Raw genomic sequence first — 14,495 nt, forward strand, 5'->3', positions numbered from 1 at the left:
GGGCGGCGGGGCTGACTGGGAGCGAGTGCGGCGAGAGCAGCACTGCGGACTGGGAGCCACGGGCCAGCCCAGCCCGCTTTGCCGCGGCGACCTTCCAGCCGACTCTCTGGACCCTGCGGGCGGCGTCACAGGTAACCGAGTCCGCGCCCCGCACGGGGAGGGTGAGCGTGCCCGGGGAGAGGGGCCCCGCAGGTGGAGCGGGCGGGGGGCGACTTGGCCGCTAGGTCCTAGCGCCGCTGGCGCTGCCCGAGCCCCTAGCGCCCTGACGCCTACCTCGGCCGGAGATCCTGGGAGACGCGTTTCCACCAGCCGCCGGCGTCCAGGGGTGGGAGGGAGTGAGTGAGGTGAGTCGGCCTAAGGCGGGCGGGGGTGGAGTGGGGGAAGACAAGACACCTGCGACACCCACACTCATACACAGACGCTGTTTGCCAGTGGGCGTCTTCCCCGAGATCTGAGTCCCCGGGACGTCTTCATTGGCTTGAGTAAGGGAGGCGACAACAGGTGTACTTGCGGACGGTGCTTTTCTCCCCCACCCCCACCCCCCCAGTCCCCCTACGCCAGAAATCCCGGTTTGGCATTCTGCCTCACCTCCGGGCTGTCCGGAGACAGGACCCCAGCCTGGCCTCTCAGGCGCGCTGCCCGCTGGACAGCGCCCAGAGGCGGCCTGGACCCGGCGGACCCGGGCTTTGAATGGAGTTTCCTCCTCGCGTTGCCAAGCAATTTGCAGGACACCCGCCTCTCACTGAGATGAAGAGAGTTGACGTGGTGTGTGTGTGTGTGTGTGTCCGTGTGTTGCAGCCTCTACTAAAAGGAGCTGCCCGAGGGCTGTGAGTGAATCATTAACTGTGCTCTTGTACAGCTAGTGGCTTCTGCCTGTCTCTTTTTCTCTTAGGCAGGTCCTTCGTGCTCTGTGTGCCTCACTCTTCTAATCTGTAAAGCACGACAATGCTTTTACCTGCCTGATAGAGTTGTTTTGAGGAGTAAATGAGCCAATGCTGAAAAACACTCAGGACAGCGCTAAGTACTCAATAAACGCTGGCTCTTAGTATTTATTACACGGAGTGGATGGTCTTTTAAAGAGTAAATCAGACGTGTCCAAACCGGCCCAGTGACTATTTGGAGCTCCGAACAGCTTTTTACACTTGAAAGGGAAAAATACTGTTAATAATGTTAAGGATGGTATCATTTAAAGGTCCTGGGATTAAAAAAAAAAAACAAAAACCTTCATTGGAATGGTGAGAGAGATAAATGGATTCCAATTAGTATCAGAAAATTTTGTAACATTTGAAAAAAATGGTATGAATGTTCTGTGAAAAGAATATCATGGTACTTTGTTGAATCTTTCATTAATATCGCTGATTTGGGGGGAAACTGTGAAGGTTCTTATACTTCCTACCCCTCCCTTAAACAAGTGAAGTTTAAAAAGAGAGAGAGAGAGAAGAAAAGAACAGACAAACAGGCCAACCACACAACAGAATGCCAGCAGCTCATAGAAACCCAAAGTTGCACTTCCCACCTTAGGCGATTGTTTTTTCCCGTTTTCTACCTGGGTGGTCTGGTTCAGTTCTTTGCCACTGTGTCACTTTCCTTGTTTAATTTGAAAAGTCAGATAAACGTTTCACTCCATGAATTTGTCTTTTTAAAAGCTAAAGTATCAATGTGTATCAGACTTGCTGGATTTCTGAGCCCTCTGCTACTTACTTGCTTCCTACCCTCTAACAAACCCAAAAGGACCTTACCAAAAATTCTCTAGGGTGATGTTAGTGGGAACCTGTCTTTTCCACCACATTACCCCCATAACCTGGGACCTGGGGAAAGGGCACAGACAAAGGGCCCCAGTTCTCCTAGGGTCTCCAGCACATTTGCCAGGAGGCTTAGAATAAATACATCCACTTAGAGATAGTGATTATCTTCTCAGAGGGTAAGAAGCCCACTTCCAGATGCAAATCTTTCAAGTGTCAGATTAATTCACCAGCCTTTTCAGGTGTTGATGAGGAGACCTACTCTCGTCACCTGAGTGGGAGGATTTGAAAGCTTCGTGCTGGAGGAGGGAGAGAGACGCGTGGGGCAGGGGAAAGATTGCTGAGTTCAGAGCCAGACCCACCCCTGGTGAGAACTCTGTCTCTGTGGCTGATGGCTGGGAAACTTGGACAAGTTGCTTTGTTTATCTGAGCCAAAGTCTCTCACGTTGTAAAATGAGGACTCAAAAAAACATTTTTTTTGGACGAGTTCTAAGGATGGTGCTAATGAATAGAAAGCTCCTAGCACCGTTCCGGGCATGTAGTTATAGATCTGTAGCATGCAGAGGGGGTCTGCAAGGTGAGAATGATCAGCTGTACCTGGGAAAGAAAAAAAAAGACTTTACTGAGGGGATACACTTGAGCTGAGTGTAGACTAATGAGCAGTTCTCTTGTGCAAACAGAGTTGAGGTGGGATTAGAAGGAAGGGTAGGGCAGAGGGGAGAAGTCCAGATAGAGAGGATGTGGGATATCAGAAGTGCTATAATAGTCATCTTAGGGAAAATAAACAAATATCCCCCAAATCTCAGTGGCTTACAACCACCAAAGTTTATTTCTCACATATGCTGCATGTCCAGGGTAGGTCACTCTCAGTTCTGCTTCTCATCTGTCTTTATTTTGGGGGTCTATTAAGGCTTAAGAAACAGCCTGTTTCTGGGACAATACTAATCTTGTTTATGGGAAAGGGAGAAAAAGAGAACATGACAGAACAGAACTATTATAGTACTTAATGTCTGCTTAGAAGTAGTAGTTCTCATGCTGTTGGCCAAGGTAAGTCACATGGCCAAAACTGATGTCAGTGGTATGGGGACTCGTAAGCCTCCTGCAAACCCGTGAGGCAGAGCTGATTAGGAGAGGAAGTGCAGAAGGAAACAAGGCCAGGAAGGTGTCCTAGAGGCAGATGATACAGGGCCCTGGGTTGTGTGCCGGGGTTTTGGGACTTTATCCTACGGGGCAGGGAACAGCCGCTGAAGGTTTTTTTTTTTTTTTAATTGTTTAATTGAAGTATAGCTGATTTACAATGTTGTGTTATGCTGAAGGGTTTTAAGTTGGGGTTTGGTATGATCAAATGTTCAGGCTGAGCACACATCTCTCGTAGCAAAGTGGGAAGAATGAAATAGGTGAGACTTACAGGTAATAGATGATGAGGGCTCGGACTAACACAGCAGCCTCAGATCTCTCACTATCTGTCACATGACTTGAGTCCACTCCTAGAAGTGGCTCATTTGGCACTTGGGTGGCTTGTCTTCTTAACAAGTCTTCTCCTAAAATGGATGTCTCTCTCATCTTAAAGTCCTTATTTTATAATTGTCACCTAAAGCAGCTGTTCTCAAAGTTTAGGGTGCATTAGAGTCACCTAAAGGGCTTGAAAAAACACAGATTTCTGGGCCCCACCCCCAGAGTCTCTGAACCAGTAGGCCTGGGAACAAGCATTTCTGAGGGGTGCTCAGGTGATATTGCTGCTGCTGGTCCAGAGACCACACTTTGAAAACCACTGAATTAAAGGGAGAAATTAAGACATAGTTGAGGGAAAGGCTGGAATAGAATGGAAGGAGGAAAAAAATCTGGAAGGTCCCAGCATAATCCCTGTGGCAGTTTTGCTGAAGGCTGGCTCTGGCCACAAACAGTGGGGTCTGTAAGAATGACTGAGTCTCTAGGTGTATATTGAATTACAGATGCAATTCTCACAGTGAGGAAATGAAAAAAGCTCAGATTCTGAGAGGTAAGAAGTGTACAAGTGCTGCTTTATCCCCTCCCTTGTGATTCTGCCCTGACTCCCTGTCAGCTAGCACATTGCCTGGTTCCAGACCTTGCACTCAAGTCGGCCAGTGTATTTCCAACCCTGATCCATCTCACTGCTTGTCATCCCAGTTCTGATATCTTTTGGAGCTGGGTTGGCCCACTGGATGGACATTTGGCTGAATTTTAAAGTAGTCAGACCAAGAAATTGCTCTCTTCTCTTGAGGTCACGTTCACGAATAAACATCTGTACCGTATGATCATGCAAATTGTGATCAACCCCCCTAGATAAATAACCCCCTGAGGACCCAAAGTCATCCATGGTTTGGCTTATACTAATGGTTGGCGCAAGTTGTGACAGTTCCCTTAGCTGTGACTCACTGCTCCTGTAATGAGAGAGCATTCCTGTAATGAGAGAGCATTCCAAGATCAGACGTTAAGGAGAAAATATGTTGGCGTGTACAACGTGACACAAGACATAAAGCATCGTGAGGGTTTGTTTTCTTTTTGCTGTATTTTTCTCAATCTTGGATGGGACAAAAGTTTGAACTCTACTGGGGTCTAGATAATCAGTGATATGCCTGCCCAACAGACACCATGTGAATGAATGAAATACTTTCAGGGTCAACATTTTGAGTGCGAGCTAGCAGGTTACAGTATTTGTTTCAAGGTGGCATGAGTGTAAAATGGTCCATTGGGGTGTTGAATATACTGGAAATTCTATGCCTATTAAATTTGTATAAAGTAAGAAATGTCATGGTGGGCCTAAGCTATAATGCAAAGTGAGTGAGATTTGAAAAGATACTTTTCCTAATAGAGATTTTTTTAAAAATAAATTTATATATTTTATTTATTTTTTGGCTGCATTGGGTCTTCATTGCTGCCTGCGGGCTTTCTCTAGTTGTGATGAGCAGGGGCTACTCTTCATTGAGGTGTGCGGGCTTCTCATTGTGGTGGCTTCTGTTGCGGAGCGTGGGCTCTAGGCTCGCGGGCTTCAGTAGTTGTAGCACGTGGGCTCTAGAGTGCAGGCTCAGTAGTTGTGGTGCATGGGCTTGGTTGCTCCGCGGCATGTGGGATCTTCCCGCACCAGGGCTCGAACCCGTGTCCCTTGCATTGGCAGGCGGATTCTTAACCACTGCGCCACCAGAGAAGCCCCCTAATAGAGATTTGACAGACAAATGACACCTTAACGGTGTGCTCTTGGAGACGGGAGAATTCCCCAGGATTCTGGGTACCTCCAGAGGGGGAATGTGAAAGCTTGGAACCATAACCTCTGTCCAGCAGGCCTGAGGCCAACTCTGTTGGTCAGATCTGTCTGTTTCCCTGTCCAGGTAATTTTGGAAGGCCAGCTTGTTTCCCCTCTTCCTGCAGGGTTGGCCTTAGTGCTACCTTCTCTTGGTCAACTGTACGGTGAACTCCTGCAGTTCCCTCAATCTCAGGTCTCCAGGAAACTTGGTCTAAAGTTTCAAAAGATGTAGCAAACAAAACCCTAGACATGAGTGAGAGCCAGTGAGGAAAGGGACACTTAAACTAGCCAGGAGGGACTTAAAACACTGAACATAGTCATTAGAAAGTGTTACTATTCACTGTTGCTTAGCATTTATCCAGAAATTTGATGTTTAAGTAACATACATATTAAATAACTAGAAAACTAGTATACTCTATGTTTATTTGAATAAATGCTATAATGTAAACCATATATATATTCAATGTCTAGCAATTTCTGGTGGTAGATTTCCAGTGCTATTGTTGTCTTTCTGAAATACAATAACGTAGATAGAAACAACCAAAATTCTATAGACAGATAAAAGAAGGGCAGGATTGAAAACTCAAAGTCCCATGAATCTTTTGTCCATTGTGTACACCTCTGTCACTTCAGCCAGCCCTACACCAACGCAGACTTGTGTGCACTGAGGTGGCCTCACGAACAGGTAACAGATGGTCAATGTTCTTTACAATATTTAGTCACAATGAGGAGTGTGAAGCTACTTGGCAGATTGCTAATGGCCCAGTAAAATCTTTGGATGGTGGCTTCATGTGAATGGCATTGAGCATCTTCTAGGTGCAAGGCTCCGAGGAAGGCATTATGAGGAATTCAGAAAAGTGTAATACTTAGTCCTCTGACACGGCCTCTAATCTGAGAGAGAAAAGGCATAATATTTATGCAAAATTAATAATAGGTACATAACAGTGAGGCCAAGAGTAGCCGTATAATAAAAGGGGGTATGCATGCTGTGAATCCAGAGATGGGATCTTTCTGAGGTTATCCTGGACGGGAAGGCTCATGGAGGAGCAGTCGCACTGGATTGGAGGTAGAAGTAGCATTTGGGGGGAGCATTGGGGTTCAGGGAATGGACCTAAGTGATCTGTGGCTCTGATGGTCAGCACAGGCTTGTTTAGGACTGTGATTCGACTTCTGTATCTGGAGTGAAGGGGTCAAGTAAGAGAGGAGAAGGGAAGCCTGAGCTTCTTGAGGTCTTCCTTTCTTGGCCGCCCTCGGACCATCTAATCCAAATATTCTGACGGGGGCTTCCCTGGTGGTGCAGTGGTTGAGAGTCCGCCTGCCGATGCAGGGGACACGTGTTCGTGCCCCGGTCCGGGAAGATCCCACATGCCGCAGAGCGGCTAGGCCCGTGAGCCGTGGCTCTGAGACTGCACGTCCGGAGCCTGTGCTCCACAACAGGAGAGGCCACAGTAGTGAGAGGCCCGCGCCACAACAGTGAGAGGCCCGCGTACCGCAAAAGAAAAACAAAAACAAAAACGAATATTCTGACGGCTTACACCTCCTGACAAATTAAGCCATTCATTGATTCATTAGAAGATGAGTAACACTGGACTCTCATTTGACCTTCTTAACATTTCATTTTATTAATAGGAAGGCACTTTGGAGCTAAGGATGACACACTACTTTATCAATACGATCTAATCCTATCATAAACTCTGTCAAACTGGCAGGTGGTTGGTCTCTCTCCACTTGCAAAATGACTTGGGAAAGTCAAGTGACTTGTTTAAAGTCATGCAAGAATACCCTGGCACGTCCACATCCCTGGATTCCACCTCTCTGACATTTGGTGGTTCCCAGCGTCATTTGCTTTGCAGATCTCCATAGGGATGGTGGCTCTAAGAACTTGGGTCCTTGACATTTAGTTAAGATTTTCTCCATCTATTATTGTAGCCCATAGAGGCCCTCAACTGTAACCCCAAGAGGTCCTCGTTAATTTTAATCTGGGGATGAGATAATTACACCCTTCTCTTTCAGGCTTAATCCTGGCTCTCACTGTAAGAAAGTACCATTTCAGTGCTGTGGGTCTGTGCAAACACTCCCATCTGAATGAAACAGCAATCTCAGCACTTTTCATGCCAAATGCCAACCAGTATAGCAGGACTATCAGTGGCTTTCAGTCTGCCTGAACTTTGAAGTGAGACACCAGACCCTTACCAGCAGGATAGAATCACTCCATTGGCTGCCTTTTGAAGTTAGCTAATTGCTTTAAAAAAAAAAAAAAAGTGAGATGCTTTAAATGAAAACAGATTTTATTTCTGTTTGCTTTAGAAACTGAATATGTTTGTCTGTCTTTCCTGACGTAAGTTTTTAAAAGAGGGAAATTATAATACCGTGGTTAAGTGGATAAGGCTGGGGTGATCCATAGCTTATTCAGTTATACATTGTTTAAATGTTGTCTGTTTCGTGAACCCAGAGATGTCAGAAATACAGTTTGACTTGTATCTTTGCCAAACATAAATAATTTTTTTAAAAAATTAATTAATTTATTTTTGGTTGCATTGTGTCTTCGTTGCTGCGCACGGGCTTTCTCGAGTTGTGTCATGTGGGGGCTACTCTTCGTTGCGGTGCGCAGGCTTCTCATTGTGGTGGCTTCTTTTGTTGTGGAGCACGGGCTCTAGGTGCGCGGGCTTCAGTAGTTGTGGCACGCAGGTTCTGTAGTTGTGGCTCACGAGCTCAGGCTCAGTAGTTGTGGTGCACGGGCTTAGTTGCTCCGTGGCATGTGGGATCTTCCCGGACCAGGGCTTGAACCTGTGTCTCCTGCATTGGCAGGTGGATTCTTAACCACTGCTCCAACAGGGAAGTCCCAAACATAAAGTATTTTTTTTTGACATTACTCCTTGTTCCCTCCATCTCCCTCCACTTCAGACTCTGAGCAGTTGAAAGGTGTGAAAAACTTTTTAAATCAAAATTATCAAAATCACTATCAATAGCTATTATTCATTGAGTTTTACTAATTCCAGGTCCTTTGCTAGCAGTTCACTCCGTATTATCTCACTTAATTTCTGTCTCAGCTCTGTACGGTTGGGAAGAGTGGGATCTCAGTTCACAGACGAGACAAGCAGAGGCTGGAGTTGAGTAGTTTGTCAAAGGTTGTAGTGGACCTGGGCTTTGAACCCTCTTTTAATCACTTAGCTCTAGAAACTGTGCCCTTAGTCACTATTGTACTGTATCTGGAAACAAAAGGAAAAGTGCTGGGAAGAGTTAACAGGGGCCGTCTGTGCACTCTGACCACACCCGCGGAGATCCCTGTGGGAGGAAACGGCCCTTGTTTTTGCTCCCTCAGTTCACACTATCAGCAGGGCTGTTGAAGCACACTTCCTTCTCTTCTTTTCCCTATCTCTTCCTCCTTAAAATTTTTGTTATAAAGTATCATCCAGAAAGGGGGTGAGTTGGGGAGTGGGGATCTGTTAGCGTAAATTCTGCGCGTCTCTGTCACTCACAACAGCCTGATTGGCATAGGTGGGCGGGCGTGTCTGCAGCAGCTCCTCTAGCTGCACCATCCATCACGCACAGCACTGTGCTCATGGGACTAGGGGCTCTGATCCCTGTCATTTGGTTGCTTCTCTCCTGTGAAGAGGACAGAGAACGTACAGCCAGTCCTGGCTGGGCACTTGGCAGAGGTAGGTCCTGGCCATAAGAAAGCCAGATAACACTGTAGGTTCATTTATGCGGACTCTGGAGCCAGACTGTCCAGGTTTGAATTGTGTGGTCTTGGGCATTATTTAACTTCTGTGTGCCTCAGTTTCTTTATCTAAATAAATGTGTTAATGATAGTACCTACTTTATAGGGTTCTTTTGAGGAGTGCATGAGTTAGTTAAGTGAGTTGTAAAGCACTTTGAGATCAACGGCTGGGAGATAGGAGGTGTTACATACGTGTTTATCAAGTAACACATAAAAAATGAAGTAGTAGGTGAACATCATTGTTTTTAGGTAGACAGTGGATAAAGCTCCATTGTCTACGATGGATAAAGCTCACCTAACTGCTTTAGTAAAGGTACTCACGATGAGTTACATGCAAATGAAATAATTATTAACTATACTAGTGGAGTTTGCCATTTTAAAGAATCATATGAGAAATATGTTTGTAAACTGCCTTTTTGTGAAATAAACATGAGAGAAACAGTGTAAGAGGAAGAGGGAAGTTCAGGATGACTTGATTTTTTTTTTTTTCCCCCCAGAGCTATTGGAAAGATAGAGCTGCCATCATCCTGGGTGGGGAAGGCTTCTGCTGGAGTGGTTTTGGGAGATGGAGAGTAGTTCGATTTTGGATATGTTAAGTTTGAGAGGCCTGTTGGACATTGAAGTAAAGGTGCTCTGTGGGCATCAGTGGTGTCAGGGGAGAAGTCAGGGCTGGAAACCTCTATGTGGTGGTTTATTCCATCTAGCTAGAGATGGCATCCAAAGCCATCGTGAAGGAATGGAAGCAGACAAAGAAGAGTCCGAGGGCTGAACCAGGGGGTATTCCAGCTCCAGTGGAAGAGTCAGGCTGTTTCCAGTTTTCTAGTTTGTTCTTTCCTTCGATTTGCAAGTGTGAAATGAAGGGTGGACCTACTTAATGCTGGTGTTTTCTTTGGCTAGTTTATCATCTGAGTTCTGTTAATGCTTGGACTTCAGAGTCAATAGACTCTGATCAGATACCAGTTGACCTCATCCTAGCTTTGTGCCCTTGGGCAAGCTACTTACCCTCTGACACTCTGTTTTCTTATCTTGAGATGGGAACTGGTAGTAAAAATGCCCATCTCAGAGATTTGAGGGCTCAGTAAGTGCAGCTGTATTAATGCTATGAAGCTGTTAATCGCTTTATCACTGTGAAATTCTCCCTGTTCGTGCCAATGTGTAAGAAGTGAGGAATTTTTAAAGCCCTTTGAATTTTGCCTGAGCTGGAAACCGCATTTTAATTTAACCCACACTGCTGCTATTTTCCTTCCTTCTTTTTATTAAAAATAAGAGTGAGGTCAAGGAGGTACTGCAATAAATTTTACATGTCAGCTACTTATACTTCCTCTGTAATTGAAACACTGCATCCAAAGATCAGATCTGGCCTGTAGATGTGGCAACTGGTATGTAATTCACAGACGCACAAGCCGTCAGAGACCTGAAAACAGAAACACGGAAAAAAATGGATATCCCTGGCAGTGTCAGTGTTTCAGTATTATATATGCTAACCTCATACGTGCTCTTTACCACTGTGAGCCGGGTAAGAAAGTTCTCACTCTTTTCCAATAAATGAACTGATCCTCCGACTGTTTTAAATTCGAGTTTTACACTTGGTTGGAAAATGCATCTAAGACACTGGGTTTTCACTCAGCAAATAATACAATTCTGAATTTTTTTAAAAAGTCTCACTCTCGAAGCTCAGTAAGAACCAAGAGATGTGGCGAATGAAATTCTGAAGTCTTGTCTCTCAATTCTCTAATTAGAATGTCTGCCGTGTTTGCATATGTGGTTTATATGCAACGAATTTGTGGCTTTTCTGTTTTGCAAGAGTTACTGTCAGCGAGACGTCTACCAAAAGAAATACTACTATTAGTGGTGACGGGACCAAATATATGTAACGTTGTGGTTGGTGTCTAAATCTCTGCTAGAATTTTTGAGAAACCTTCTCCAGATGGAGGTGGGTGGTGTGAGGACTGAAAGAAAACATTAGAAATAACCAAAGCAGAAGAATTAATAGGCAAGAGTTTGCAGTGATTACATTTTTCTTTCTGGTCTTTCAGGTTGAGGAAGTAAGGAGAATAGGCATAAACTGTGGGAAATTTCCGTCAACTTGGAAAAAACAATAGAATAAATAATTCTTAGTCATGAGGTGAGAGCCCAGGCAGTCACAAGGTCAAAGGATTCTGTCCCATTTGTCTGTGGTGACAGCCTCTGACCCCCCCCACCCCAACCCAAAGGAACTCTTTACCCTTAAACAATAGAAGTGTCCCTGGGAAGCTGAAAAGGTACATGCAAAGGGAATTTTTAGAAATCATATCATTTCAGAAGTACACCAGTGGTTATACTGGTTTTCTATATTTTCCAAATTTTGTTTAGTGAGATTGTATTCCTTTTATAATAAATAAGTAGGTAGGTAGATAAATAAAAATTAGAAAAATAAATTTAAAAGAAGGAAATACACGAGGAGTGTGGAGATGGGTGTGTTGTCACCATTTCAAGGTGCTGAGTTGCTCACATTTTATAATGTGAGGATTATTTTGTCTACAAGTCATAATACTTAACATATCTGCTCTCTCCATTTACAATCTGTAAAAATGTGCCAGGTGTCAACAGTGAATGTCACCCATCAAAACCCAAGACCTGCTCTACAAAAGCAGGGCCAGCCCTCAGTGAACAGATACTTCTTCAGCTTTCACACTGTGCGAGACCCACCCTGTGTGCCCTGTTCCTTGCCGCTGTCTCTGGCCATTGGAGACGCTCACGTACCCCTGCCTTCGTCAGCAGTGTGAACTGGGAGGTCTCTTGTTTGTGAAGGGCCTGCTTCACAGGAATAACGTTGCAATCAGCCCAGGGCCCAGCTGTAGCTGCAGCCTGTGAGGCCCACTGCGGTAGCCTGAGTTTTTAGTGTTTGGCTGGGCTGTTTTGGTTTTATGCCTGTGTGTCTGTTTTGCTGGGGCAAGCGGGAGGGGAGGGATTCTTAGAAAAGGGAAGGAGATATCCTCTGCATTACTGAAAATGGAAATAAGGAATTATCAGTTCAGGGTCAGTAGAAGCCACAGTGCCTGGCTTCCTTCTGCTGTGCTCCTCTGGAATGATTTTGCTTAGTTTGGAAAGGTCTGAAAGTGGCATGAGCTAGATAAATTGTTCTAGGGTGGAGCTTTTAGCAGGGAGTACGGAGATCCCTAGGGCATTCGTGGAGGGACCGACCTTAGGAAAGATGTCCTGAAATTAAACAGAATGTTGCATGTATGTGTTTTTTACCTAGAGGTGAAGACTTAATTTATATCTCAAATAAATCCAGAGAGTCATACTTCAAAAAAAAAAAAAAAACAACAATGGTTAAGAAGTTCTAGGGGGAGGCCCAGAGTGTATCCTGGCCTTGGCCCTAACTAGAGACCCCTTCCTGATGGAGGAATTGCATATGTAGTGGAAGTACCAGTGTGTAAAACATCTTAGGTGAAGCCCCTGCTGCAGAAAGATGAGGAAGGTTTTACTTCCTCCAGTGCTGGAAAGCTGGAAATCCAGAAATGTACGACTCCTGCGCTTCTGTCGAATGCTTGCTGTTCTTCTCCCTCTCTGTGTCTTATCCTGGAGCCTACAGAGCTCCCTGAACTCTGTATTACCTGAAGAGTTCACTAGCTGAAGTGAACACTAATGTCTCTTTTACCTGGTCTTCCTCTTGATTCAACCAGGTTGAGTTTCCCTGCAACTGGGAGGTTGACTTTGGCCCTGGCCTCCACAATGTGACAGGAGAAGGCATCTATAGTGAACTCCTGCCGGGCTGTTTATCCTGAGTCCAGCATGTAAATGTTGATCTTCCCACCCTTGGTTCTTGCTTCTCCTCGTATTATACATTCTCTCTGGGTGACCTGTCAGTCTGTGTGATGAACGCTTATCTCACTTCTACTGAACTCTCAACCTGTCTATTGAACAGGACCCATAGACATCTCAATGTGGTTGTCCCGTACGCCCATCAAACTCATCAGGTCTAAAATTGAACTCATCATATCCCTACCACCCCTCAAGTATTCTTCCCCCTAAAGTCCTCATCTTGGTGAATAACACAAAAATCTATCCAGTTTTCCAGGATCCTTTTTATCCACCCACCACTACTCCCTCAATCTAAATGAGCCCCAAATAGACTTTCTCCCCATGTCTTGATGATCTTACATCTTAAATGGCTCATAAAAAACATCCCCCCTTTTTATCCCTCAGCTTGCAATGCCTGATCACAATCCACCTTCCTCATTGCTTCCAGAATGATCTTTGTAAAATACAACTGAATCATGTTATTTCCTCATTTAAAATTGTTTAATTGATCTCCATTGCCTTTATGACAAAACCCAACCTTCTTGGCATGGCCTGCAAGGCTCTGTCTGACCTGACTCCCAGTCTTGCCAGCCTCTTCTCTTACTACTCTCCATCTGACTCATTGCTTCAGTCGAACTGAATTATCTATAGTTCAGAAAACATGTTTTTATTCATCTCTGAGACTTTGTATGAACACATTACACTTTATTACAGCTGTTTGGAGTGGGGGACTTATTAAAAACCATACACTTCAAGGTTCTAAGTCATGTACAAAACAGACACCATCACTTCAGCTCTGCATCACCCCCTCCCCACCTCTCACCCCTTTTCTAACACTAACCCTGAATCTCTGAACTTGAACCTCATTTCTCAGCCCCATCTTCCCTCATACCATGCCTTATCTCCAGATCCTAACCCATCCCTGATACATACTTTGGGAGTTGGGGTCAGTGATGGGTGATGTTCGGCGGGGGGTTAGGTAGGCGGGAGGTCTGGGGATGAATGTAAGAGCCAGTGATGTCCGTTGTGCACCCTTTTTTGGTAACAAACAGTGGCTTTGCATGTTAACACAATCCATTTAAACAGGGCTAAGTAAAATGGCACCCTCTAATTGACCATATTGTATTGTCCTGTTTTGTTCTTATAGATGGCATTACTGCAAGTCCTTTCCCCCTGCCTCTACTTTCTGTTCACCTTTCAAGCCTCTGCCCAGCTATCATCTTCCCTCAGTTATTCTTCGCTGACCCCAAGACTGGGCGAGGTGCGACTCCTCTGTGTGCTCATGGCACTGCTGGGTTCCCCTGGGGTAGCTCTGATCACACTGTATTGTGATCATCTTTTGTTTGCCTGTCTCCCTCTGCCAGGCAGGGTCTGGGTCTTAGCCCTCTCTCTATCCCTAGGATTTCACTAGAATATGCCTAGCAATAGGTAGCTGCTGAATAAATGCTATTGAATGGGTGAAGAAATTAATGGGTGATGTCCTATGACACCTGCAGAAACTCAATGAGCACAAATAGCCCAGAGTTCAAAAAGACCTATAGATCATCTTCTCTGTGTTCTGTGTATGTGGGATTGCATACCAGCATTGATTCCTGCCTAGGTTTAACCTTCCTGTATTGGCTTCTGCTTAGGTACCACCTCAGATTCTCTTAGCCCCACCTGTCTCTTAGATGCAGTGGTGCCCAGCACTACTGGCCTCTACCATCCTGCCATCCAAGGCCATGCTGGGGTTCCTCCCACCACTTCTGGACTCAAATGAAGAACCACCCTGCAGGGTATGGGATCTGGCCTCCCCATCTGCTGCCAAAGGGACCAGATGATACATCCCAATCGTGTGGGGAAGTTGGGTCACCATGGAGTGAACTTTGACTAATGGGGAACAAGAAATAGGCAGGAGCTGGCAGATTCATTCCCTCTGCTAGCACCATTTCCTCCGATGGAAGGTTTTGAGATGCTGCGGTTCCTAACAGCCTCTCTGGGGACG

General features: G+C 45.4%; 1 protein-coding gene across 2 annotated transcripts in view; it reads left to right on the forward strand.

Moving 5' to 3' along the window:
* The first annotated feature begins 19 nt into the window (after window positions 1-19).
* STON2 (stonin 2) overlaps window positions 20-14,495 on the forward strand; it is a 146,478-nt gene continuing 132,002 nt past the window's right edge. The window contains exon 1 of one of the 2 annotated variants that reach the window (XM_024736318.1): window positions 20-131. The gene's annotated coding sequence lies outside the window, so the exon portion shown is untranslated. Of the gene's footprint in view, window positions 132-8,534; window positions 8,664-14,495 lie in introns of those variants that run through there. The other variant, XM_024736319.1, reaches the window with a different exon arrangement.

The sequence above is a fragment of the Neophocaena asiaeorientalis genome, unplaced genomic scaffold (assembly GCF_003031525.2).
Source record: "Neophocaena asiaeorientalis asiaeorientalis breed wild unplaced genomic scaffold, Neophocaena_asiaeorientalis_V1.1 scaffold152, whole genome shotgun sequence".
NCBI lineage: Eukaryota > Metazoa > Chordata > Mammalia > Artiodactyla > Phocoenidae > Neophocaena > Neophocaena asiaeorientalis.